Genomic DNA, 27,822 nt, shown 5'->3' on the forward strand with positions numbered 1-27,822 from the left:
AGCAAGTTATGTCTTTGCAACGCGGTAGCACTACTTTTCCTTGGTATTGAGACCATTAGTCATTGGCGTCCATGAAGCTCAACCATCAGGTTGGGATGCGCCAACTTGAAGGACATATACGGAGGTACACACCAGGGGGAGTAATACGCGTTGTACTCTTTTTCCTTCATCATGGTTTTGTCCCACTGGGTTTTCCTGATAAGGTTTTAATTAGGCAACATCCAAAGCGTATTACAAACTCTGAATGGTTATGACATCCAAGGGGGAGTGTTATAAACCATATGATGGATGTCCATAATCGGCCCGGTTCATAAACCGGCCCAATACCTAGAGAGAGAGAGTGAGGCAGCCGCAGCAAGAGGAGAGAGAGAGAGAGAGAGGCGGCTAGGAGAGACATCAAACCCTAGTTTCCTTTTACTTGTATTTGTATACTTTCCATATTTGTATCTTTCCATTTATCTCTTTGTAATTCTCATATATAAGGGCAACTTATGTTATGAATAATAATAAGAACTTACAGATTCTAAATCCTTAAGTTTACAACAATCTTATCATTTTACATTTATTTTCTTCAAGAGTGTCTAGGAGAAGTGGCCCGGAACTTCATAAATAGATAACGTATTTGATATTTTATCATTTTAGTGTTTCTTACAAATTTGGTGATTTTGATTCAGAAGAAGAAACAAATAAATTTTCAATTTCTGTTTGATATCTAGCTTGGTTTAGTAAGTGTCTAAAGAAGAAACTCTTTGAATGAAAATCCAATGCTCACTTTATTTTTTATTTCATTTTGTTTGTTTTCAATATCCATTAGTTTATATATATATATGTAATGTAATGCACTTTAAATTAATCTCTTCTATTCATTAATTTAATTTTATGGTGTGAGACTTTAGATTTTCAAAATTTTAGGTTTTAATTGGGTATCAAAAATAGACTGGGTATTAAAAGGTGAACCAAAATAGTTTACTGTTGAGTGCTTTGATAGTTCGCTAGCTTAGGTTCTCTCCTTTTGTGTAATATCTGGTTCTTCATCAGTGGAATGTTTCGGAGCAAAAAAAATATTGTTAGTCCTTTGAATATAGTCACGAGTATACAGTGTACTAAATCAGTTCTTAAGAAATTGATGTTGTTGCTCAAAAAAAAGTGGGACATTTAAAAGCTGTTATGTGGACTGTTTGTGTATGTCAGGTTGTTTATTAAATGGAATACTCAGAAATTAATTAAGAATATAACTGTTAAGTGTTTAATCAGTTAATTAGACGTCCTCATGTTTACGATATAGTCCTAGATTAAGATCCACAGGATAAACATTATATATATAAATTATTTTATGTATTATATATTTTTAAATATTATGAAATAATAAATATATATTTAACAGTTAAAAAATCAGTAATTATTACGTATAAAATTAAATTAGTGCGAACATATAATTAATTTTATTAATCCGAACAATTTTTTTTTCAATTCGATATAGTATATAGGTAAATTTAAATGATATATATAGTAATTATAATACTAATACCCATTAAATGATGCTTTCTATTAATATGTTTTTAATCATTTGTATTTTTTTATAAAAAAAAACTTAAATCACTGATAACAAAATTTTTATTGTAGGATTAATAGTTTTAATAATTTATAATTTTTAAAAATATAAGTTGTAAATATTTTTTTCAAAGTTTTTATCAAAAAATATTGTTAGAAGTAAATTTTAAAATTAAAATATTTATGTATTTTTATATGGTATGTGATTTAATTTAAAATGATATAGATCTATATATATATATATATATTTATATATATATATATCTTTTAATCTTAATACCTGTTAAGTAAGGACTTTCTACTTATATGATTTTGTAATCTTGTCATAACAAAAAAATTAAACCATGGATCACAAAATTTGAATGTGAAATTTTTAACAGTTTTAGTAATATATAGTCGTTTTTAAAAATTAAAATTATAACATATACATAAAAATCTATTTTTTATTATATAGTTAATATGATTGTTTATTTTTTTTAATAGTTTAAAATCAAACAAATATGATAGAAGATATACCAATTTTTATTAAATCATTATTATCCAAAATCATTAATGGTCATATATATTTTAGCTATATCAGACAATTCTGTAATTTTTATTTAAGGAAATAATGAAGAATATTAATAATAATGAATTAATAGTTAGTTTAATAAAAAAAACTTTTATATATTTAGATTGACCAACTTATTTCTAACTATTCTAAAAATCATCCTAATGATGACACATGACTACAAGAAAAAGACGAACGTATACCAAAGTCATCAGTGATGCTATCTGTCATCCATGTATATAGATACCTCATTTATATCCAAAATTTAAGTAATATTTCTACTAATTAAGAAGTTGTAATTTTTAGTTTTGTTTTTTAAGGGCTTTTTTCAAATATGACCTAAAATTTCAAGTCAAACACAAAAATAACTCATGTTTTTTTTTTGAAACTTTTTTTTTCCTATTCACCCTAGAAGTTCGAGTTATTCACGAAAATTCCATTACATTTTTTTTTTTGAAAATGATTCTTTTACCTTTCCTCATCTTAACCAAGTATTTACAATATTGTCATTGCCATCAATACACTAACCACCATGAACAACCAATTTGAAGCTCTTAATGCACCAAAATTTCGATTTTTACTCTTCATATCTCATTAATTATGCACACAAATCACATCTCTTTCACTCTCTCTTCAAATTCATCCAAAAAAATTAAAATTTTGATTTCAAGCTTTGTAAGGTTCGTAGAGACATTGAAGCTCATGATTCGTGGTCATTAATGATTTGGTAGATTTTGTAGTGAAGTTCTGGGTGCTTGGAGAAGCAAAGCAAGCAATCTCACAGGTTTAAATTATGAAATCTTTTTTTTTCTTAGATCTGTTCCGAAGACTTTCAGAAGACTTCGCTAGATAAGTTCTCCATCAAGAAGACTTCCCTAGAAGTCTTCTAACTTTCCTTTATTAAGAAAAAAAGAACGAAAATCCCAGAGAAGACTTCTCGAGAAGTATTCTCGGACAAATAGGTTAGTTTTGCAATTGACTGAAGTTTGTCAGAAATTTGACTTTTTATAGAAGACTTCTCGTGAAGTCTTCGCGGAAAAAACTTATATAGAAGTCTTTTGAGAGTTTTTCCAAAGTCTTCTCACTGTCGAAAGAAGTCTGCGTAGGTTACTTTTTGCAATTGAAACATAATAGTGAAACATTTAATATTAATGAGAAGACTTCTCAAATTTTATTTCGGGTTTTAGTCAAACCTTTGGTTACAAGCGAAATCTTCTTTGAAAAAGTCAAATATAGTCAATTGTAAAAGTATTTCAGGTAGACTTCTTGCGACATTGAGAAGACTTTCAGAAGACTTCTATAGAAGTTTTCTCCGAGAAGACTTCCCGAGAAGTCTTCTATAAAAGTCAAGTTTCTGACAAACTTTAGTAATTGCAAAACTAACATGTTTATCCGAGAAGTCTTCTCTGGCATTTTCGAGAATTTTTCAAATTCAAAATTAAGCTAATATTTACAAAGGAAGACTTCTTAAGATGTCTTCTGTAGAGTAGACTTCTTAAGAAGTCTTCCTTCGTAAATTTACAATTGCAAAAATGACCTAAATAGAAGACTTCTGTAGAGAAGACTTCTACGGAAGTCTTCTACGGAAGTCTTCTACGTTAATGTTTAATAAACTTTCATTTTTTCTATAATTAAAATTATTTTTTTAATATTTTCTTATTAATTCATGTGTATTAGTCAATATTGGGACTCCTTGATGAAATTCATAACTTATTTGGTGATAATTATGAGATTTCAAATATTTATGTTTACCAATCTTTCTAGCTAATCCGAGAAGACTTCTACGTTAGATTTTCAAGAGTTTTAAGTAACTTCAAGGTATGTTTTTTAACTTTCAAAAGTGTTAAGTAACTTCAAAAATATCAAGTCATGTGGTTTAATGAGTCTTTTTAGATTATAGGGTATAATTTTTAACTTACATGAGATTTAAATTTTCAACTTTCACTTAAAATTCAAGTTTGATGTTTTGTGAATTTGACTAAGTTTTATTGTGAAGTCTTCTCTCTTAGTTTTAGTAAATTTCACTAAGTTTTTGTGTTGTTGTGTTTTGTAATGAATGGGTAGAATAGTTAAAAAAAAATTATTGGTATGTTGTATCAACAATTTCAATAATGTCAAGAACTTTGGGAAAAACATAAACATATATACCAAATTCTTTTGATTAATATCTCTTCAAGTTTACAGAAGATTTCAAAACTAAAATAGTATACATATATACAAATCATAAAACATACCATAAACAAAACTATTATACATGGACATGGCCGTGCCTGATACCAAGCAAATCAAGCATTGGCTTTGGGGCCAACAAGAAAATATTGACTTAAGGGTCCAAGAATAAGCGTTGTTTCTCTCTAGTTCTGGTGGCAAAGGCTAAGTATATTACTACGGGAGTTCATGGGTTCGAATTACATGATACACCTTTTAATATTTTCACAGATCTGAAAAATCTGCATATTCAAAAACATTCAAATAGCTTCAAAACAGAAAAAACCTCAAAAATAAAACTTTTATGCTTAGATAATAAACAAAACAATCAAATTAGGTTGAATCTATAACTTTTTAGAATCTAATATATAAACACACACAAAATACATATCCAAAATTTGTATCATTTTGGACTGAAGATTTCCTGAAGACTTCGGAAGACTTCCTGAAGACTCCAGAAAACTTCAGAAGACTTCCTGAAGACTTCATGGGAAGTCTTTTAGCAAAAAAAATGCATTAGAAGACTTGTCTAAAGTCTTCCGAGAGTTTTCTGAGAAATCTTTCAAAGTCTGTCTCAGATCTGAAAAATCAGCAAATTCAAAAACATTCAAATGACTTCAAAATAGAGAAAAGTTTCAAAAATATAATTTTATGCTTAAATAATAAATAAAACAGTCACATTAAGTTGAATCTATAGCATTTTGGAATCTAATATATAAAAGACACAATAATACATATCCAAAATTTATAGATCTACCTTTGAAGGAGTGAAAGATGAGAACCATGTAATGAAAAATCTACAAAAAGAAAATAAATTAGTGAGAAGACATAAGAAAAAAATGAGAAATGGATTTAAAGTTTGATGTTTTGATGTTCAACGTGAGAAACATTATATTTGTGTTGCAGCTATTTGAGAGGAAGAAAGAGAATGTGTAAATTTTCTTTATATATGGAGACAAATATTCCAGTTAGGTTAAATATTTTCGATAAGAAGACTTCCAAGGAAGTATTCTAGACCCTAAAATCAAATACATGAGAAGACTTCTGGACGACTTCGCTTTAGGTGGAAAACTAAAATTCTACTAAAATTTAGGCGAGAATATGTGAGAAGACTTCTTGGGAAGTCTCCTGGAAATCTGCCAGAGAAGTCGTCTAGAAGTTTTCCAAACCATAACCTAATCAAATAAGTAACTAAATAGCCAAAAACAATTCATTAAACTTAAATAAACTTATATAGCGTTTAATACACAAAACTAAACACATGTAGCTCAATTTTTTTTTAAAAAAAGTTAAGATTCTAAAATCAAACCATAAATACAAACAATATTATAACATATGTTACTAAACCCTAAACCAAAGTCTTGTCGGAGATTTCCAGACCCTATAATCAAATAACTAAGCAAAAACACTTCCTTAAACTTAAAAAAACTTAGAAAATGTTTAAATCAAGTAATTTGATAGTCACTAAACACATATATGTCAAACTAAAAAAATTAAAAAGATAATATTTCAAAATTTAACCCTAAAAATACCAACAATACTATAACATATGTTACTAAACCCTAAACCAAAGGCTATCATGACTCAATCTATATTCATTCATCTATATTTAAAATAATTCAATTTCAGTAAAACTAAATTTCCATAATTTAGAAATGTTTATTAATACATGCTTTTGATTTTTTCTCTTTCAAAATATTTTTTATAAAATTTATTAATTACTTTTAATATCTAATACATGAGAAGACTAAGACTTCTGGAAGACTTCGATTTAGGCGAGAAACCTAAATTATTTTAAAATTTAGGCGGGAACCCTAAATTCTACTAAAATTTAGGTGGGATATGTCATAAGACTTCTTGGGAAGTCTTCTTCTGTGAGTCTTCCAGACCCTATAATCAAATAATAAACAAAAAAAAAACAATTCCTTAAACTTTTAAGATACTTAGAAAGTGTTTAAATCATATTATGAGATAGTCACTAAACACATATATGTCAAAAAAAAAATTAAAAAACAAAAGATAAGATTTCAAAATCTAACCCTAAATATACCAAAAATGTTATAACATATGTTACCAAACCCTAAACCAATGACTATCATGATTTAACCTTATTTCACTCATCTATGTTGAAAACAATTCAAATTTAGTAAAACTAAATTTATAATATTTTGAAATGTTTATTATTACATGATTTCAATTTTTTTTCTCATCAAAATATTTTTTATGAAAATTTAAATTATTTTTAAGATCTACTGAACGAGAAGACTTACAAAGAAGTCTTCTCTGAGAAGACTTCTTTGTAAGCCTTCTCACGCGGAGGGTTATAATGGTAAAACTCAATACATGTTTTTTGTTTAGTCATAAGGAGATTGTTGTAATTTCACTAGCCTTTTAGGTTATTTTTGCATTTGATTGAATTTAAGGTATACTTTTATATTCAAAATCAAGTTTTGAATCATTTTTGGCAATTTCTCCATTTTTTAATATGTCAAAATCAAGACCAATTTGTTAAAATCAATAAACTACACAACCGCCTAATTTTAGTGTTTGCTTTATGAATCTATGAACTTTTTAAAACTTGGTAAACAAGTTAACAATATCATATCCCTGCGATGTGCAGTCATCCAATACTATCATGTTTGTTATTTGGGATAATTAATCAATTTAAACATCTATTTGATAAGGACCATTTTACCATTACTCAATACATTAGCTATTTTTTTTACAACAAACGAATATTATATTACTCAAACTTGAGGTGGTTTGGGTAATCAAACCGGAATAGAACAACAAATAAAGCAAAGAGATCTATGAAAAGAACGGGCATTCCTAGGTAGCGATTCAGCAATTTCATTTTGCGCCTTTGGAAAGTAGATGATATTGAAGTCCAGAAAACACATCTGGATAATTTGAATGACCTCCAGCTGAGTTGAGAAGTTTGACCAAGCTTGTGGGTCCGTTATCATTGCAATCAGGTCCATGCAATCTGTTCCAAATCTCTGACAAGTCGAATGTTGTAGCATGCTCTCCATTGTCATCTTAGCGCTTCCAGTTCTGAGTGTAATGTTGTCTCACGCCTCCTTAAGTTCCATGTCCCCATAAGTTAGACCTTTCCTATGCTATCCTTCCAATTCCACTGAATTAATCTGTGGAGGTCCATGAACCATCCACCATACAAATATTACCCAAGCTTAAGGCTTGTGTTTCTTCAACAATTTGTTCTTGTGGAGGAGCAGGTATAGTATCCTTTGCAGTATACCAGGCCTGGCACTCACTCTCTGCATACCTGACTAACTCCAACGGGCCCCTGTTTATACCTCTGAATTGCTTATCATTCTTAGCCTTCAAAATGTACCACATTATCCAAGGATAAGGGTATCTATCATCTTCTGGCTCCATAATACTATTCTTTCTCCAAAAAAGATAGTCCATATTGGCGTAGATACTAGAGATAGGGAAAGTTTGAGAGCTTGACGGTGTTGATGATAATGCCCATGCTTGTAAGGCCGGTGGGCACTTGAAGATCACATGAGTAACAGTTTCTTCTGGCTCTCCACATCTCGGGCAGTAGTTATCACATCGCATATTGCGGCGTACCAGATTCCTTGTGACATCTACCTGCCCTGAGATTAATTGGCAAATAAGATGACAAATCTTTTGTGCTGCATTCCCTTTCCAAGCAAAGACTTGAAGTTTGGTTATACTGGGCTCTAGAACTTCTCTTTCCTCGTCATCTGTCAGTATATTTGTAGCTAGCCAATATCCAGACTTGATTGTATATTGACCATTTTTGGTGTAGCTCCAGCAAAAGGTATCATGTCGATGAGTCCGGCTTATCGCCAAACTCTGAATCATCTGTATGTCCTCTTGATATACATATTGTTCCAGTAGTCGAGCATCCCACTCATTTGATTCAAAATTAATAAGACTACTGACGGTCATTTTTAGATGTACTACTGGGGTCCTGGGGCGAGCCGGCTTTGCTGGTGTTGAGGGAATCCATGGATCCTGCCACACATTAATTTCATATCCTGAGTGCACTTTGTTTCTGATACCCAAAAGTAATAGCTTCATTGCCGCTATAATACTCGTCCACACATAACATGGGTTATCCACTGCGCCAATTCGCAAAGGCGAGCTCAGGCGATAGTATTTTCCCTGAAGAACTCTCGCCACTAATGAATCTGGAAATTGAACAAGATGCCAAAGCTGCTTCCCTAAAAGAGCTAGATTGAATTCATGGATCATGCGGAAACCAATTCCTCCCTTCTCTCTAGATGCACACATCTTTTCTCATTTAGCCAATTCCTCATTTTGGTGGATTTGAGCTCCACCAGAATTGTGCGATGACACTTGCAAGGTTCTCACATATTTCCAAAGGAAGCATGAAGCTGGACATGACATATGTCGGAAGAGCTAACAAAATAGATTTAATTAAAAATTCATTTCCTCCTTTTGATAGTCATCTACCAGTCCAACCATTCACTCTGTGTAGTAGTTTTTCTTTCAATAAAGTGAATAGCTTACACTTGGAGCCACTAATATCCTCTAGGATTCCTAAATAGGAGCCCATTCCCCCCCCTTCGTTTTGGGTACCAAGTGTATCTTTAATCAGCTGTCGATCATTTGCTGAAATCCTCTTACCAAAGAGTAATGAGGATTTATCAAAGTTGATACATTGACCTGATGCTTTTCCATATTTCCTTACTACTTTCATAACTTCTTCACATTCACGGGGCCTCGCCTTACAGAAGAAAATACTATCATCAGCGAAGAGAAGGTGTGATACCGAGGGGCTAGCGTGTGCGACTCGCATCCCCGTTATCTTCCCTTGGTTCTCTGCATGATTAAGAAGGCTAACGAGTGCTTCCATGCATAGAATAAATATGAAAGGAGAGAAAGAATCTCCTTGACGTAAACCTCTTCCTGGGACAATATTTTCCTTTGGCTCTCCATTCATGAGAACTTTGTACTTGACCGAGGTGATGCATCTCATAATCCAATCAATCCATATCTATGAAAAACCCATATTCCGCATGACAGCCTCAATGAATGACCATTCTATCCTATCATATGCTTTACTCATATCTGTTTTTATGGCCATTCTCTTACGTACTCTTCCACCTGGCTTTGTTCTCAGCGCGTGGAAAATCTCATGAACTATCAAGATATTATCTGTGATCTGTATTCCAGCAACAAAAGATGATTGGGTTTACAGAAAAACCTTCTTTAATCTTTGGCATAACACTTTAGATACATTAGCTATTTATGATGATCATTTTTACCAATATTTAATATCTTAAACCATAAAGAGAAAAGGATGCAGCATATATAGCAGGTTGTGCTCATTTTGTAATTATTTTAATTAAAATGCCAAAATCAGTTATATAGTTGAATACAAAATATTTTCCAATTATAATCTAAGCATATAATATGGGTCAACAAGGAATATTTCAAGAAGAAAGTGCACAATTCAGAACAGACGTTAAGAACAGGTTTTTTAAAAAAATAAAGAGAACTCAGAACAAACGTTGTTCGGATTCTCAAAACAATTTGCTTTCTTGTTATTTGGTTTTTCTTGAACCATAATAATCCGTCTTTGTACAAGAATGAAACGACAAATGCATTTCCATTTCTTTCAGCTTATTTTATACGTTGTTCTCTGTCAATATCTCCTCACATTTATATGTAGTTTCTTTCTTTGTTTCAGTTGAAGTTATTATTGACTACTTTGATTGACCTTGAACTTTGCAACTCTCACTATCTGCTCCTCTTTTTTAAGCAAACACTAAACATATGTCAATGGAGGTCTTATGACTTAAGCACATACCAAGTATACTTAACAAATAAAGCTAGTTTATATTTACCTACATTTCATGTCATTGTTTGCGGTATTTTTTTTCCCACAGTAAATCTTGGCACGCAGACAGAAACGGGCTTGTGAGAATTAATTTGAAACATTTTTTGGGGTCTCTATTTTATAGGAGCTTTATTTTTTCTTAAAATGTATTTATATATATATTGGTATTTACATAAAAACATTGTTCACATATACATTGACATATGTTATGCTCACAATCACTTGAATTTTAATATGTTGACGTGTCGCTTGCAAAATATTTCTCATACTAAAATTGCTTTATTAGAAAAGTATATTTCCAAATTTGTGTCTCACGTGTAATATTTCTTATATACTAAAGCGCAAGTCGCATCACCAATCTAAAGTTGACATGTGGAAAATCTATTTTTTTTTAAATGAAAAATACATAAAACTAAAACACGTTATCAAAATATTGAAGTTTGAAAATAAGACAAATAACCAACCTTTTACGATCCAATCAGGTAAAACACGTTATCAAAATTTTTTATGAATTTTTCTTTACATCTCCTATTTTTCTGGAGTCTAAATATAAACTAACACAAGTCATTTAACAATTCTCTGATTGGCATGTGTCATTTACAGTTTCTAAAAAAAATAACCTTTTGTTTTCACAATAATTAATTAAATACATTCAGAATTTTCAGCAATTGGGTAAACCTAAAAAACAAATAAAACAACCTCAAAATCCCTTGCATACTTTTTGAAACTGCAAAATCTAAATCCCTGAATTTTCCACGTCCAAAAGTGAAGATATCATCATAACTTCTATATCATGGCACGTTTCGAACTGTTTATTCTTATGTATATATAACTTTCAGTCAACTAATTTGTTTCTATTCGCTCTTTTTTTTCAACAGTTTCATCTTCCTCCTCGAATTGTTTTTTTCTTTTGGGTTTTGAATGTAGCAAAAGAAAACAGATACATGTTTATATTTTTCCTAAAAAAAATCCAGATTTAATGTTATCTTCTTTTTTTTTTTTGGTAATCGATTCAATGTTATCTTCTTCTTAACTTAATGCTCTCTTCTTCTTTTTTGCATGATTCACAATAAAGATACCAATGGAGTTTTCTCCTGATTCAGAGCTTAGTTCTTCCAGAAAAATGGGAAATCAAAATCATTGTCAAGGTAATAGTAAGTATATATGACTATATTATATAATGTATATTGGATGTAGATTACTTCTTTCTCTTTCTTTGACAAAAAGGATTTGACTATTTACAAATATGTGTTTCTATTTCATTGGTTTATGCTTAAGAAGACCAAGGGGCAACAGATTTAGATGTGTATACAGAGATTCCAAACACCAGACCTTAACTCGATTTGAAATACTAACGTGAGTATTTGACAATTTTTTCAGCTTACCAGAATTTGTTTTGGTGTTTTAATGCTTCCTCTCGAAAAAATTAGGTTTATAATGGTTATAGAGAAAAAGAAAACCTGGACCATAATACCACTGAGGAACGTGAAAATAGTTTTTGGTGCTGCGGTGGGAACTACCTAACATGATTAAGGTCAATTGTTCAAGTAAGTTTATGGATAATGAAAGTTGTTATATTTTCCTTGGTACATATAATTTATGGCTTTTAGTAGAAGAAGTAAGTTTATAAAAGTGTGGATGATAAAGCTAATTAGTTCTGTAACATGTACATAGAAAACAAAAACGGAACAAATGTCATGTGATTTAAATTTGCATATCACCAAGTTCTGAAATTAATCCCTTTTATTTTATTTTGACAAACAAATTTATTATATCCTTTATAAATACAAAGAAATTGCATATTTTATGTTTTATAGTTTGTCACTATCTAAATAAAAATTTCACTATCTTTTATGGATTTGTTTTTTCAAAAAAAAAAAGAGTTAAATTTCTTTTTGATAACCTATGGAAAGCTAAAACATAAATATATCTAAACTTATTTTCATTCAGAACTATTTATATTTATCTTCAGATTTAATACTCTAACTTAAATTTGACTCAAAATAGTGTTTTCGAATTTAGAATGTAATACTAGTAAACATTACATGAAGACGAAGAAACAACAAGGTCGCACAAATAGAGTTAAGAAATGAGACCTTGTGTAGAAATACTAAAGTGAATGTTTTACCACTTTTACTTCGGTTGTTTCATTGTTATTGTTTTTTCATTGATTTATAGTCATGTGACAAAAGAAAGACAGCTTATGTTTCCGTTAAGAAACGTGAAGATGATATATCGGTGGTGGTGCTGGGACGCAATTGAGGTAATTGTTATAATTTTCTCGATATATTGTCCATAATTTATGTTTTATGCAAATATAAATTAACACTCTTCGGTATCTCTTGACACCCAATAAAAGTGGTATGACAATATACGTGGAGTTAATATCTTTTTAACCCAAAGTGTATTGTCAATACACGTTCAAAATATATGTTGAATTTATAAAAAAAATAAGATTGTTTCCCGTACGTAGTACGGGATCAACACACTAGTATATATATATTTCACTTATAATATTTTTGTTCTCCGTAAAAAACCAGTATACGAGCATGAGCGTGTAATCTCAACTATATTAAGCTACAAAACTGTTATCTTGCGGTTGAAACTCTAACTCTAATATCTCCATTGATAAAAAAAAACGTGAAAGGATTAGTTGACTAACCTGAAGAATATTTTCTGAGCTTTATGTGTTCCTCCATGGTTGTTCTGCTGAAACTGACTTGGTTGTTCTTTTATATATTTTTAATACAAAAAATGGTCTAAATAGAAATAGGTGTTATAAAATTTGCACTTACATACACATACATATGCATATTTACATTTACATTTACATTTACGTAAGCACCTATAACTAAGGGCCTGACTGGTTTCCCAGCTACAATCCGCAAACACAGCTTTTGCGGTTGCTAGCGGTTGACAGCGTTTCAAAACAATCATACAAACCGCTACAAATCGCTTCAAACCGCTTCGAACCTCTTAAAATCAAAAGCTGGTTCCACCTAGCGTTTGCGGTTGCGGGCGGTTGCGGGAGGATAAAAAAATTTTCTTTTTTTTTCCAAAAACCATATAAATACAAAAATATAAATATTCAATAAAAAATTTAAATTAGAATTATAAAAATACTAAAATATATCTATTGTATTTTAATTAATATTATTAAATTTTAAAATAAAAATATTTTCTATAATATTAAAAATTTAAAACTATAACTTTCTAAATATAATTTTCATATTTATTATAATATTATGATTTTTGATATTTTTTATAATTATATAAAATGTAAATATTGTTAATTTATTATTTAACCGCTGCTGCATTTGGTAGTTAAACCATTCCGCAAACACACCAATTTCGAACCAATCGTACAAATCTCTAAACCAGTCGTACAAATCTCTTAAAACCGTTAGAAACCGCAACCACCCGCATCTGCAAACTCCCGCAACCGCAACCGCTGTGTTTGAACCAGTCAGGCCCTAAGTATTCACCGCAAAAAAAAAGTATTAAAGTTGATAATACTGAACGGATGTTATTTTTAAGAATCCGAGGTATATGGATATGGTTTGGTATCTAGACCGAGCAAACCGAATACACAGAATAAACCGATTAACTAATATATAGTTGCATATTTATATGTCAATTATATAGCATAATTAATATTATATATGTAGTTTATTTTTATTGATATGATTTTCATACTTAAAATGTTGATTTTAGTAATTTAATATTTTTGTTTTAAGTTTAAATTTGTTTTTTTCATATTCATCAAATTAAACAAAACATAACTTTATTTTTTCGTTGACAAATACATGTACAATAGATTGTCAACAGGTGACTGTATGAGAACTTGGGAACAGGTGCAAGGATGTCTGTTTTGTGGAGAGCCAAACGAGACAAGGGACCATATGTTCTTTGCCTGTCCATATACCTACACTCTATGGACTGAAGTTGTGGGCACGCTACTGGGAAGACCTCCTGATCCTGATTGGGTAAGCACGCTTGACCACTTAACAACACATAGTTTCAGCTATCTTGGCTACATTCTATTGAGGTTAGTGTTTCAAGCTACAATATATATGATATGGAGAGAAAGGAATGATAGAAGACATCTCAAGAAACCTAGACAACACCACCAATTGGCGAAGATTATTGATAAAACTGTACGCAATCGGCTTTTAGCTACCAGATATCGAGAGAAGCAACACATGAGAGGAGCTTATGCAAGAGTGGTACAGAACACATACATAGATCATAGAGTTCTTGTTCACTTTCAGCCTTTAGTCCTTTGAACATAACTATTTTTTTCATTGATGATCAATAAATTTAAAATTTCATCAAAAAAAAAAAAATACATGTACTAATAATTTTTGTTATTTAATAATATTATGGATTCCTAATTCATCTTATTTTTATTTTATTAAAATTATTATTATTATTATTAATTTAATATATTTACTAATTATTTTAAATAGTAAAAAATGGTCTATTTAAAAACTGAAATTTCATAATGTTTTATTAAAACCGATATCTAATTGTATATATATTATTTGTTGTTAGGTTAACGTCGTTGATAATTACCATAAACTAGTAAATTAATACGAAAACCAATTATTATAAAAAAAATTTAACTCCCCCAAAATATATTATCAATTCTTGGCTTGGTTTCAAAGTTTTTCCATCTTAAATATAAATTTTCTATATTTACCTCATACCGAATTGTGTATCAAGCCAATTATATTTGATATTTAAGCATAAGAGTATTAAGTTAATAACATTTAATTGGGGTGTGCAAAAAAGAAATAACATTTAATTGTTTGATCTAATAAGGAAAACACGTAACTAAATTACTTTTCTTCGAAGTGTGTATACTGGTTTGCGAAGATTAATATGTTATACCGACCAAAATTTTCTTTGAATGTTGTTTGGTTCAATTAAAAGATAACTTCCACAGAAAACCAACATCAACAATACAAAATTGGATACCTTCTTCTATTTTCCAACACTAAATATACAGAACATTAATCCCCTATATGATTATATAGGATTATCAAAGACTTAAAAACTCACAGATTATATCACCGTTTATATATGATTATATAGGATTATCAAATATTCCATATTTACATCATCGTTTATATATGATTCCATAATGGAAAAGCGTGATTATATATGTTAGGCTACCGAGGTTTTATGTTGAAACTTTAGTATACTATTTTGTATTTGTATTGGACGACGTATGAATATACTTAAACACGTTTTGTGTCTTTCATCATAAATGAATGACATTTTTTTTTTTTTTTAATTTTATGCTAGAGTTTGGTTTACCACTTTGCTTAGCTTATCGTATACCATAAATCATATGCCTAAAATACACGCTTGTTATAATATAAGGTTTCCTTGTTTTTTCTAACACTTGGTATTCAATCAAAAGTATCCTTACAATCCTGGACCAAACATGCCAGTAACAAAAACTCAAAGTAAAAGACACCAGTATGCATCTATAGACTAATAATCCCATACACATGTGGGTGGAAAGTAAATTCAAAAACCCAAAAAAGTCATGAGATTGTGAGAGTGAGAGAGATGGAGTCCAACTCACAAAGCACGAACATAGATGCTTGTAACCACTCCAACACAAAGAACCCATGGCTTCCCAAACCAGAAAGTTAAAGACCTATTGATCTTCATAAAACTTCCGAATGCGGCGAAGTCGGATAACACATGACCCAACCAATAAACGCCAGCGAACTACAACGAGTTACAAAAGCAAAGCAATCTTAAGAATGAGCACCATGCTTACAAACAAGAACTCAAACCAACTACCAACAACAAGGTCTGAACATTGGTGAATGGAAACAAAGAACCTAAGCCGCCACACATGAAAAGGCCATAATGATTCCGTTGCCAAAGAACTAAGTCAGTAAGGTCAGAGACGTAGCTCCACCAACACCACCAAAACCATCCCGTAAGGAGATTCTAAGGGAGACCCGTGGATTTCCATTTTCACTATCTCAACACTGAAGGTCAAACTTCAAAGATCCAAGAGAACCACGGTCAACAGAGACCACCACCAACTGGACACTGCAGAGGAATACAAAACTCAAAACTAGATCTGGAAACAACCAGAGACTTCTCTTTATAGACTCCAAGTACACTCCACAGATCTGGCCGGACAATCACCAGCGAGAATGGAGCAAACTGAAGACTTAACCGAAAAAGGAGCCAAACACACCTTCCTTGCTCTAGCCTCCACAAAGAACACCGGAAACTGAATCACCGAAACTGTCAACGCCACAAACAGAGGACACTGCAAAGAGAGAAGAGGTGAAAAAGACGTCGCTAAAGAGGAGAGAACAAGACACCACATGACACGGAAGGGAAAGAGGAGAAAGAGCATCCCCCGTCGGTGGCGGAAGCCAAACCACCGGGGAGGCAGTGGCAGATCTGAAAATGAGGGTCTTAGCGGCGGAGAACTCTTCGAGAGAGAAAATTAGGGTATCAACCTGGATATAAGGTTTCCTAGCAATTGGATTTTGGACTTACGAATTATTCAATTGATTTTATGCTATCAGCAAGCTAAATTGACATCCTAATTAAGTGACACATCATCATGTCACTTTTTTAATTAGTACAAAATATAGGTTACAACTTTTTAAATGATACTCAATTAATATATAGGAGATTGTGATTTGTTTTTAATTAAAGATAATCAAAAAAAAATTTTGAAAGAGCCTTCATATTAAAAAAGAAAGTACAAAAATACACAAGAAAGAGAAACAAACAATACAACTTTTAAAAGACAAGAGATGGAAGGATAAAGCACACTGAATCATCTTCAATGGAGTGATTGCAGAAGCAAGAGAGTGGAGTTAGACCACAGACCAGAAAGGAAGAAGCTCACTTCCCAAATTCCTTCCTGAATTCTTCAGAGCAATATCCTTGGACCTTGCTATACAAATAGCAACTTCAGAGATTTTTAATGGTGGGGTTGTTGTTCCCCGATGGAAATGTGAATTCCGCTCCTTCCAAATTTCATACAAGCAAGCTTGCCATATATGTAGAATAACCAGTTTGAGTAGTCTATCCCTGGGAAAGACAGACTACCAGTCAATAACATTTTGTGCGTTGGAAACGCCTAAGTGAACCAAACATTTTCTCCAAACCTCTGCAGAGTAAACACATTCGAAAAACAAATGATCTCTTGATTCTTGATGTAAACCACAGAGCAGGCAAATACCTTCAACGTCTAAATTATAACAAATGATAAATATGTTTTTTCTTTGTTTATAAGTTTTAAGTTATTTTGTAATTTATATGTATAATGAAAATATATTATGTATCATTATGTTCTCATCTTAAAGATATGTGATTTCACATATAATAATTTGTATATTTCAAATATTTACTTTTAGTATGTTGAATTACATCTATTATTTTAAATTAAATAGCAATTCTTTTATTATGTTAAGATTGGAATATCCTTTTATATTTGTAAATATATTTGTATAAATTGGTATATATTTTTTAGAAAAAAGTAGGAAACCGAAATATTGAATCAGAATGGCATTGTGGCTGGTCTAAAGAGTCTCTACCATGTCTAGTTTATTTAATCAGAAGTTATGTTATTTGTTTTATTTTGTTTTTTTGTCAACAGTTTTATCATTAATTGAGTTAAAACACAAAATTTACAAGCAGTTACAATCCATCCCATACATACTTTAAACCCAGTCGAAGTCCAAATAAACAAAGATAAGGATACAATAAAACACATGTTTCTTGGTAATAAACTTTGACGAATAAACGACACGTGTACCCTTATGTGGAAGTTGAGGATACAAAGAGAGTGCTGTTGGTTTCGCCGGAAAGTCTACCGGACCGAGAACAATCGATATTTTTCTTCGCCTAATTGAACCGCTTGACCGCTCCTCCTTTCCGTGTTCGCTGACAGTTGTGTAAGATTCCACATTTTCACGTTAGAGATGAAGTCTGGTAAGAAGCTTCAAGGAGATAGACACAAAACTTCGCTAGAACGCTTTCAACAAAAAAACTCAGGCTAATCTGAGTCTGCACCAACTCTCCTCCACTTAACCAATCATCTCGATCTCATATCCTCAAGGATTTCCGCCTTAATATCCTGAAGCAAAGATTGATATCTTTTCCGAGTAAGAAACTCAACTTAACTATCGAGAAGACGAGAACCTCCATAAACTGATCGGAATAGTGATTTGTCAAAGAAAAAAAAAAGATATCGGATTTAAGATTAACACTCAGGAAAAAAATGAAAAATAGTCATTGATCATTAAACTAGTACAGTAAAATATTACTTTTGCAACACATATATTCAACTTCGAAATGTAAAGAATCCTCAAAATCGGAAGACATTCGGTGAAAGTACATTCACACACGTTCTTAGTAACTAGCTACCTTTAAACTTTAGAATTATGCATATAGATTAATAAAATATTTGTTTTAAATATTTTTTAAAAATATTATTAATTATTAATGTAAACATAATTCAACCAATAGTAAAATAGACTACATAATACAAGTGACTCTATAACATAAAAAATAATAACTTTTACACTAAAACTGAAAATATTATTTAATTTTAAATATTTTTATCTCTAAAATATCATGTATTAAAAATTCTAGAGAGTATGTTATTTTTTTTACACATAATTAGAAGAAGAGAATTTCCCTGTCCACTTTAGATGTCAGTTTCCTTCCTGCCCATAGATGGTTAGAGTCAATAATGTTTTTTATAATTGATTTATCATAAGCAAAAAGAGACCAATAATAAAGAGAGAAAGACAATTATATTCCCTTAATTATTAGGTTTGCTAAATTTACGACTGTAACGGTATATATAGATGTCGAATTAAGACAGTACTTTTTGTAATTTAGACAGTATCTAAAAAACAAAAAAAAAAAAACAATTTAGACCAGAAAATAATCTCTAGTAATCTTTTATTATGTTTTCCGTATAAATCTACCGCTAATAAAAACTAAAATAGTTATGTTTTTTATAAGTGCGTTTTTAAATAGATGTTGAATTTAGTCAGTACTTTTGTCAGCATTTAGACATCATCTAAAACAAAACAAAAAGTTATTTAGACAATTAAATATACAGTAGTAATCTTTCCTTAGTTTTCCGTAAAAAATATACCACTAATAAAAAATTAATTTTTTTTTAAACAAACTTTTAAAAAAGAAAAGAGAGAATTGCAAATTTTAAGTCTAAAAAACTAAACCAAACTGTTGTTTATCAAAAAATGAAAAATAAAAAATGTACAAAAATGCAAACTTTCCTATTGAAAAAAACATATTTGTTTAACAAATATCTTAATTTTTTCTACAACAAATATATTACCCAAAGTAAGCTTAGTTACAATATTTGTTTTTAAAAGTAATAAAGAAGAAAATTATTTCTTATCATTAGATGTTTTTTTAATAACAAATGTTTATATTAAACTAAGGTCGGCCCGGGCTACGCCCGAGTTTTTTGTTTAAACTATAATTTTGATTATATATTTAGTATGTTTATTTTAATATATAAATTTTATAATCTATTATAAAAATATAAGAAGCTATAGACAAATATAATCTAATTTTAAATTATTAAACGTTTTTTTTTACGCGATCCAAAAATTTTTGTATCCATTTTTTTGTTATTGAAAATTATATATAAGATGAAGAGCAGAATGAATAAAAATTAATTAAATTTTTTAATTGGTTGAATTGTTTACATGTTTTGGTTCACTTAAAACTATTTATAACGTTTGTTTCCAATTAGTCTCTAAGTAATTCAATGGACTCTTTCCTTTAAATTTAATGTGCGGAATATAACTTACGTATGATTTATATAACAATATTATTGTGTATTTTTTTGTGTGTGTTTATGTTAGCATCTGCAAGAAAAATGTATAAAAACTTTATAGTTGTTAAGAATCTTTAGGCGTAGAGGGATTATGTAGATTAAATTTATTACATTTTACTTTAATGTTTGTACATATTAAGAAGTTGCTGTGTATGTTAGCTTTACGTGGTCTTCTGATTGTATTTTTCATAATATTGAATCTATAAGTGGTTGGTTTAATGTATTTTGCTATATTTTAGACTCTTAAGAATGAATATGTGGTTTTAGTGATTATCATTTGTCTGAATGGATTGCCCTCTGGATGATTGCATTTTGTAACGGTTTATATTAGACAAATATGACATTGAAGAAGAGAATAAATAATAAAATATAACGTAAAATAGGTAAATGCTATTGAAACTAACCAAGAATTCTGATAGATGTGTAACTTCATCAAAGTTGTTTGCGTTATATGAAAGTTTTATATGAGTATTGTTGCAGTGTGACTAAAACATATGTAACTAACCCAGAATTCTGATAGATGTGTAACTTCATCAAAGTTGTTTGCGTTATATGAAAGTTTTATATGAGTATGTTGCAGTGTGACTAAAACATATTTATAATAATTTTCTGTTTATGTATGAATATATAAGACTATAGAATTTATTCACTTACAATAATTAAGTAACTGATTTAAATTACTTAAGTAATTAATTACAGAAGATCCTAACATAGTTTCTAATATATTTGGGTTATATGCTATTAAATTATTTTATCAGTTATTTAAATTTATTAATATTATGAATAGTTTTGCATAACATTAAAAAAATAAATCGTACAACGACTTAAAAATAAATAGAGGGACACAACTTTGAAGTTTTCCTTGACTCTGAAACAAACCAAAGAAAAAACTTGAAGCAAAGAAGATGATGCAGAATCCTCCTCCTTCCACCAACGCATGTCATGGCGAAAAGAATTATTACCTGATAACTTCGTCAAAGTCGTTAGCGGTCTTCCTAAGTGACAAACGTTAGATTCTTGACTTCATTGGCCTACCTCCATCAGTTACAAATTAAAATCATTCAGAAGTGTGCCAAAAGAAGGAAGGTGTCAGCCATCCAAATTAACTTATTACCAAAATCTATCAAGTCATATACGTTCATGATCATACTTCAACTCACATCTTTTAACTGCCTGGTTTGGAGAAAACATATGATCATGAGACTCAAACACAAATACTTAAATGATATATGATGACAATAAACATAAAAACAGAGGACCTTTGAGCTCGGCGCTGCTGATGGACCGGCGCCACCCAGTGGCTGTGGGTCAAAGCCTTACATGTGAACCTGTGCGTGCAGTAGTGGAGTATGTGCTTAGCACAAAAGAAAAGAAAATTTATTAAAGAACAAAACTTTGAGATCAGGTTTAGAGGAAAAATTGCAAAGATCCAGTTGCAATATTTATTCCAAATTACTCAAGAGTAAGAAATGAAACCTTGATTGTTTCTTTAATGAACATACATGTCTCTTTTGAGTCCTGTGCATGACCTCCTTTGCAGAAGACTGCTTATTCCATTCAGTCAATTGACACCCAGACAAAGCCATCTGAATGAGAAACATCAATTTCTGGAAACGAAGATACCAAAGATATAAACAGGATATGAAGTTTGAAGACCTAATCCTTTAAGCAAATGAAAGTTTCCATCTCAGTCTAAGTTGGCGTATGGCATAAAAACGATGTCGTGAAATCGTAGTTTAATCGCGATCGCGAGGTAGCAACCAGCATCACAACTTCAAGTGCAGAGTAAAACGAATGCTACAACAAAACAATATCTACAAAATTTGTGTGGTTGATTTGTTTGATCTGATTAAAGTCTCCATTCTAGAATGAAAAATGTGTAAAGAAAATATGAAGAACAGATGGCTGAAATCACAATAACCAAAAAAAATCTATGCTTCAAAGTTTTACTTATACTGCTTAGAGAGCAAAGTAACATGTCCCACAAAGAGAGATAAAATCCCAGACGCATATTATTCATGAAGTTTAGACTAACCTGTGATCCAATTCTTTCTTCTAGAAAGCTTGACTTCAAACTTATCAATTTCTCCTCCAGAATCTTCTTCCCCTTCCGCAAACACGTATTTTTTAAAGACCCTTCATATCCAGCGGTCAAACTCCCTTATTTACAGTTTTAATGATAAAATTAAGAGACAAATTAATCGCTGCAAATAAATACAAGTGGTAGTCGTAAGTCTGAAATCCATAAGCGAGATTGATATCAATTCCTTAAAAACTTGAAGCCGTAGGAAAGACTCTGCTATTGTAATACAACATGATATGATAAATTACACAACTAACACTCACATAACCAAAAAAAAAGAGATCAGGCAAGAAGAATTGAAAACAAAAAACTGGAATCGTTGAATGCTCCATTATTAGGATTGTGAGAATGATGATCACATGATGAAAGCTAACCTTTTTGTAGCTGTAGATTCACCTCCTTGTACAAAGGGAAGATGCAATGAATGAGGAAACGTGCTTGGAGTGGCCGAATGAGTTAAGACGGTCATTAATGAAGATGAATCAAAGCATCCCGTAACGGTTTGTAGGAAAGAATGTCTAGCTGATTGAAGAGACACACGGAGATCCTCCATTGTTGGTGTGGTGAGCGCATATGAACATCGTCGTTGTTGGAGATCGAAGAGGATTGCGAACCCTAAAATTTGGTTTGGAGACGATAAGCCTAACTTGCTACCGGGATCGAAGACTTGGATAAAACATGAAGCCCAACGAAGCCCATAAAATGACCAAACCAAATATACGCTTAACGATATATAAGCCCATCCGATTTCCAAGTAAAGTAAATGAAACAATGAGCTTCATACTTCTCGGACACGTGTCAGCGCGAGGGAGCTCTCAGGAGTGAGTAAACTTATCTTTATGAAATAAATTTACAATTCATTTATTTTTTCAGTGAAGAAAATATGTTCAAAAAATATGAAATTGAAAAATATGTTTGAAAGAAAATGAGATTTTTTCGATCCATTTGATAGTGATTAGCTACTGTAGTGTATTGCTTTGTTTCGAAGTTGCTTAGTGCACAGTGGAATAGCATAAGTGGTTGTGACTAATCGATTCAATAAAAGTAGAATAAAAAGAAGATAGTCGTAACAAAGTTATTATAGTTTGAATTCAAACATAAAGTAAAGTTGATGTTTTATTTAAAAAACATACTTATACTGTTAAGTACCATGTGGACAGTATATAGAAGGAACGACATTTAAAATTTTATTTTAGAGAGTAATCTGAATTTAAACGTGTGTAACTTCTTATTTGATTTTTGGTATGAAACTAATTCTGGTAATGGAAAATATATATTGGGAAATGTGGTAAAACATTTATATTTTTTGTTTGAAAATTAAAACGAAAAATAAAAAACAGTATGTAAATGAAACTGAAAATTGGAACATAAGAAACTCCCTTATAAATTGTAATAACGCTGAATCATAGTGACTTTCCCTACATATGGGATAACTTATGTTTGTACGAAGCCATTGATCAATGCAACGGAAATGTAAACTATGGCCGCAAGTAAAAGAGCATAGATAGGTTCCATTTGTGTAATTTTCAAAGCATACCGTGCTGTATCGTTTTCTTCTTCTATAGTTGGAGGCCTGTTAATTCCCTGAAGATCGGTGATGATAAGGTTAACGTCAAATCTTGCAGTCGTATTTTGGTTGTAGTCTGTGATGGTAAGAGTCAAGTCTTACAGTCGTATTTTGGTTGTAGTCTGTGATGGTAAGAGTAACCTGAAGATCATCAGTTATGTTATTGTCTTCGGCTGTTAGTAATTTGATCACATATTGGGTTGTCTTTGAATAAGCAGGATTAAGTCGGGGTGTTCTATTTCATGGTATGTTAACATGAATTACATGCCCTCACTTGTTGAGATTAAAATTACTTTGATGGTCGGTGATAGATGGTAGCTGAAAATCAATGATAGATTGTTGTATGTTGGGCCTGTGAACGTTGATATGGAATGTGCGCCGGGGAGTTTCTTCTAAACGTCTTGTTTGGTGTGAGAACTCATAATAGAAAAGTGGTTTGTTATTCGAGTTCAACGATGTAAGCAGCGTAAACTGATATAGCTAGAGGTGAGTTCAACGTAGCGCGGGAAGCTGTCCATTATTAGTAAATTCATAGTAAACTAATTTTATTGTACATAAAATTTCAGGGGGTATTTTTCCTTTACAAAGATTTGATTTTGTTAAATAAAGATTTATCGTTAAGAAAGTTCTTTTGTTTGACAAATTTTGACAAAGGCAAATTTTACCATATGAGGAAAAACAATAAAATATATTGTTTTCATGTTTTGACTGATGCTCATCATTGTTTATATATTATGCTATTTTAAAGATTTCGGAGAAATTATTAAAGTCCAAAGAATGTATGGTCAGCGACCACCAGTCGTCCTGGGATGTTCAGCATGAAGGAAAGAGCCAAGTGGGACGCTTGGAAGGCCATTGAAGGGAAATCAACGGACGAAGCCATGAGTGACCACATCACTAAGGTGAAGCAACTCCTTGAAGCAGAGGCTTCCTCCGCTTCAGCTTGATAGTGATTTATTAAGTGCACGTCTGCAGTAATTCTATCTAAGCTTCAAATAACTTTTAGCATAAGACTTGTTCTTTGCTTCTTTTGTGTTTTCTATCTTATGAATCTATTTATGTCCTATTGACCTTGGTCCTGATTTAAAATCCTGATGCTTGATATTTGTCTAAATGAAATATCTTGATGCAAAAACAGAAAAGAATGTATGGTCACCACTCACCGATGTATTTTTTTTCTTTATCAAAAGTATTTAATATATAGGTGTGACATTTCATTGGTACCTGTTTCAGAAAAATATATAACTTGGAAAGCACGTAAGTTCATAAAAGTGCAAATGTGTTAAAATAAAAACAAAGCCTTGTTATAATAAAACTTGCAGAAATAGTTCAAACAGCCACAACGACATTAATGTAAAAATAAAATAGTGTTTTTCTTAGTAAGTATAGTAAGTGGGGATATTGCTTCGACAACTGTAGCTATGCCATGCAGGACTTCTTTTTTCGATTCTTGTATGGGTCAGTATGGGAATGGTAGATGCAGAGCAAACTAATCCTGCAACAACAGATGAGGATGGCTGATGGTTCGCACTTGTAGGTTCACCACCTTCTGCTCCCACACCACTTGCTACCACTACCAAAGTGTTAACAGAACCAACAGAAGCCATTAGATACTACCGGTTTCTCCACAGGCACATCATCATTAGGGTCCTGTCCATCTCCCTGGTGATATCAAAGTGATTAACATGATATATAATTCAAAGAGATGTAGAAAAAAACTCAGTATTAGGTACCAACATGTATAAAAAAGTCTGGGAGTGGTGGACGCTGCTTCTCAGTGATGATACGGGGTATGGTGAAGGTCTGGTGCTTAGATGTGAAATTGAACTTGCCTAACTTGAGCTGGAATATGTAATTTTTTTCCCACAGTATCAGAGAAACTGGGGGATCTCGTTGTATACATGATAATTCACACTTGTACCCTGAACTCAGTGATAAGTGAAAACATAATTTAATCATTGATATAATATAAATATTAAGGTGGGTTTCATTGCTATACACAGAAGTAAGAGAATTAGTTAAAATTAAATGCTTGAAAGAAGGAACCTATACCAAAATCTGCGCAGCTTCAGATGCTCGAATGCTTGTAAACGTTACAATTTCCATATCAAAGGCCACAAAAACAGCATCATCCTTCAGGTCTGATACAGACAGCTCCACGCGGTACCTGTAGTGAGTAACAGACATATAGTGAATTGTAGAGTGAGGAAATATTTGGAAGGGAGCTATAATATCATGGATAGCAGAGCTTAAGTATTTGCAGATATTTTGACAAAAGCTTTGTTACATGAGGGCAGCCGCCACAGCGTTGGTTTTATCACAGAAAAGGCATGTGAAAGAAGAAATCTCTCGCTGTAGTTTTGTTGAACATTTCGAGCATCCAATATAACACCATCCTTTATCTGTCTGAGTACCAAAAACTCAATAATCTTTTATAAGTCAGAGACAGTTACAATTAGAAGTGACAAATGCGAGAGTAACATGAGAGTGTTGTAAATTTGACCTGAGGCTCAGATGTGATAACATATTGGTTTAGCTTAGATATGGTGAGTGGTTCTATTTTCTGGGCGTGAGGTAACTTTGATGAAGAGGGTGTCTGGTCTGAGCCATCCCCAATCAATCTAAAGAGGTTTAATGTGGTAGCTTAGTAAACGTGAGGAAAATCATATGGTAAGATATTTAATGAACCACCCACTATGTAATCTGTTATTAAAATTAGAGATACTTACTTTTCATAGTTTTCTATTCCGGTAGCTGCTCAGTGTCAAAGTAGAGATGGGTTCCAGATGTCCCGTTGACGAATAACCGGCCTTCATAATAGGGTGTTTGATTATTTAAAAAAAAGGTTAATATGAGAACACAATATATACAATGCAGCCGAGAATATTGTAGAGATTAATGCATGAGAGATTATAAATATTCAGATTTCTCACCTCCTACAAGCTGAGGGTTTATGCTAGTAAACACCAAAACTTTTGGCTCAGAGCCTTAGCTGTCCAATTTGCTATGAAATGCGAAAGCTAAGCCATCAAACAGACTAACACACACATTCACTGGAGTTGACTGTTTACCAATGGAATATGGAAAAATTAAACTATCTAAATGGAAATATTAGTAATAATCGTTAACTAAAGACACGGTGGTGGTTCGGCGTTGTTACCTTCTCGTCAACCAGGAGGAGATCGGCGCCCATGAGTTGGCCACCTTTCTTCACATTCTTAACCTCCCAAAACTTGAGAAAACGGACCTCGGCGGTTTTTGAATAGTGGGGTAAACGAATTCGCCATAGATGTGGTTGATGCTTGACAGAGAGTGAACTTTGCGATTTTGTGGTTGTGGGACTGTACATCGAAGGCGACGAACCCATTTATAGGAGGAGCTCAAGTCGGTTACAGTAGAGGATGGTAGTGACGATTGAATGTCAGAGAGTGGGAGGAGTTGAGAAAAAAGACATAAACGCTTTGATTAATCTGGCCTAAAGGCGATGAACTAAGACGTTATGCAGAGGAAACTGGGAATATCCAAAAACCTCACTGATTTTTCTCTGAAGCTTCAACAGATGTGATGACCGAAACGGCTAAACCCTAATACCAAATGGGCCGAGTAGACAAATGGGCCGAGTAGACAAATGTTCAGAAAGCCCATAATATTTCAGACTAAAACAATCTATTACAAAAAAAATCACTCGCGGAGAAAACATCTTAAGTTGGTTTCTGAATGGACACGTGTCCAAAAACGCTCAACCCTCCTTGCTGACGTGGCGGCCTGTGGAGAGAGGTAAGTCTGTAATAGATTATTATCATTCAATGTATTGTATACTACCTGTAGGGATGTTAACTACAGGGTTAGGGTCGAGCCCTCTGTTGTTTATTATAAGTCCAACCCTATTTTAACCCAACCCTATTTTAACCCTATTATAATCAAGGATTAGGGCTGGTACCAGGGTTAGCTCATTTAATTGAAAAAAATATTTCATTTATTTTTGTTCTTAAATTTTAAAGATAAAACTAGAAAAATTAAGATATGATATGATTCTTTCCTCCAATTTGTTGAGCATCAAAATCAAAAGTTTTCATCCCAAAATCGCAAAATCGAGTTTTTGCTCCACAACTAAGAATAAAGTTTTTCC

The 27,822-nt window shown here is 31.8% G+C and overlaps 3 long non-coding RNA genes across 12 annotated transcripts; 1 reads left to right on the forward strand and 2 right to left on the reverse strand.

The window, feature by feature from the left end:
- The first annotated feature begins 11,130 nt into the window (after positions 1-11,130).
- Positions 11,131-11,710, forward strand: LOC106294332. Its single transcript, XR_001260816.1, has 3 exons — positions 11,131-11,317; positions 11,451-11,525; positions 11,600-11,710. It is a non-coding gene; the product is annotated as an uncharacterized LOC106294332 (long non-coding RNA).
- Positions 11,711-20,780: 9,070 nt separating this feature from the next.
- On the reverse strand, positions 20,781-22,212 carry LOC106344065. Of its 6 annotated transcripts, XR_001270100.1 has the most exons (4): positions 22,079-22,211; positions 21,520-21,629; positions 21,158-21,397; positions 20,816-21,074 (listed from the first exon to the last, which is right to left on the reverse strand). It is a non-coding gene; the product is annotated as an uncharacterized LOC106344065 (long non-coding RNA). The 6 variants fall into 6 exon arrangements; XR_001270098.1 differs by having other exon boundaries at positions 20,781-21,397; positions 21,520-21,650; positions 22,079-22,187; XR_001270099.1 differs by having other exon boundaries at positions 20,816-21,397; positions 21,546-21,629.
- A 2,743-nt stretch (positions 22,213-24,955) lies between these two features.
- LOC106343918 lies at positions 24,956-27,249 on the reverse strand. Of its 5 annotated transcripts, none has more exons than XR_001270055.1 (8): positions 26,854-27,249; positions 26,627-26,756; positions 26,423-26,503; positions 26,197-26,314; positions 25,981-26,095; positions 25,746-25,860; positions 25,431-25,615; positions 24,956-25,355 (listed from the first exon to the last, which is right to left on the reverse strand). It is a non-coding gene; the product is annotated as an uncharacterized LOC106343918 (long non-coding RNA). The 5 variants fall into 5 exon arrangements; XR_001270053.1 differs by having other exon boundaries at positions 25,981-26,122; XR_001270052.1 differs by having other exon boundaries at positions 25,981-26,099; positions 26,854-27,248.
- Between the last annotated feature and the right edge of the window lie 573 nt (positions 27,250-27,822).

The sequence above is a fragment of the Brassica oleracea genome, chromosome C5, assembly GCF_000695525.1.
Source record: "Brassica oleracea var. oleracea cultivar TO1000 chromosome C5, BOL, whole genome shotgun sequence".
Classification (NCBI taxonomy): domain Eukaryota; kingdom Viridiplantae; phylum Streptophyta; class Magnoliopsida; order Brassicales; family Brassicaceae; genus Brassica; species Brassica oleracea.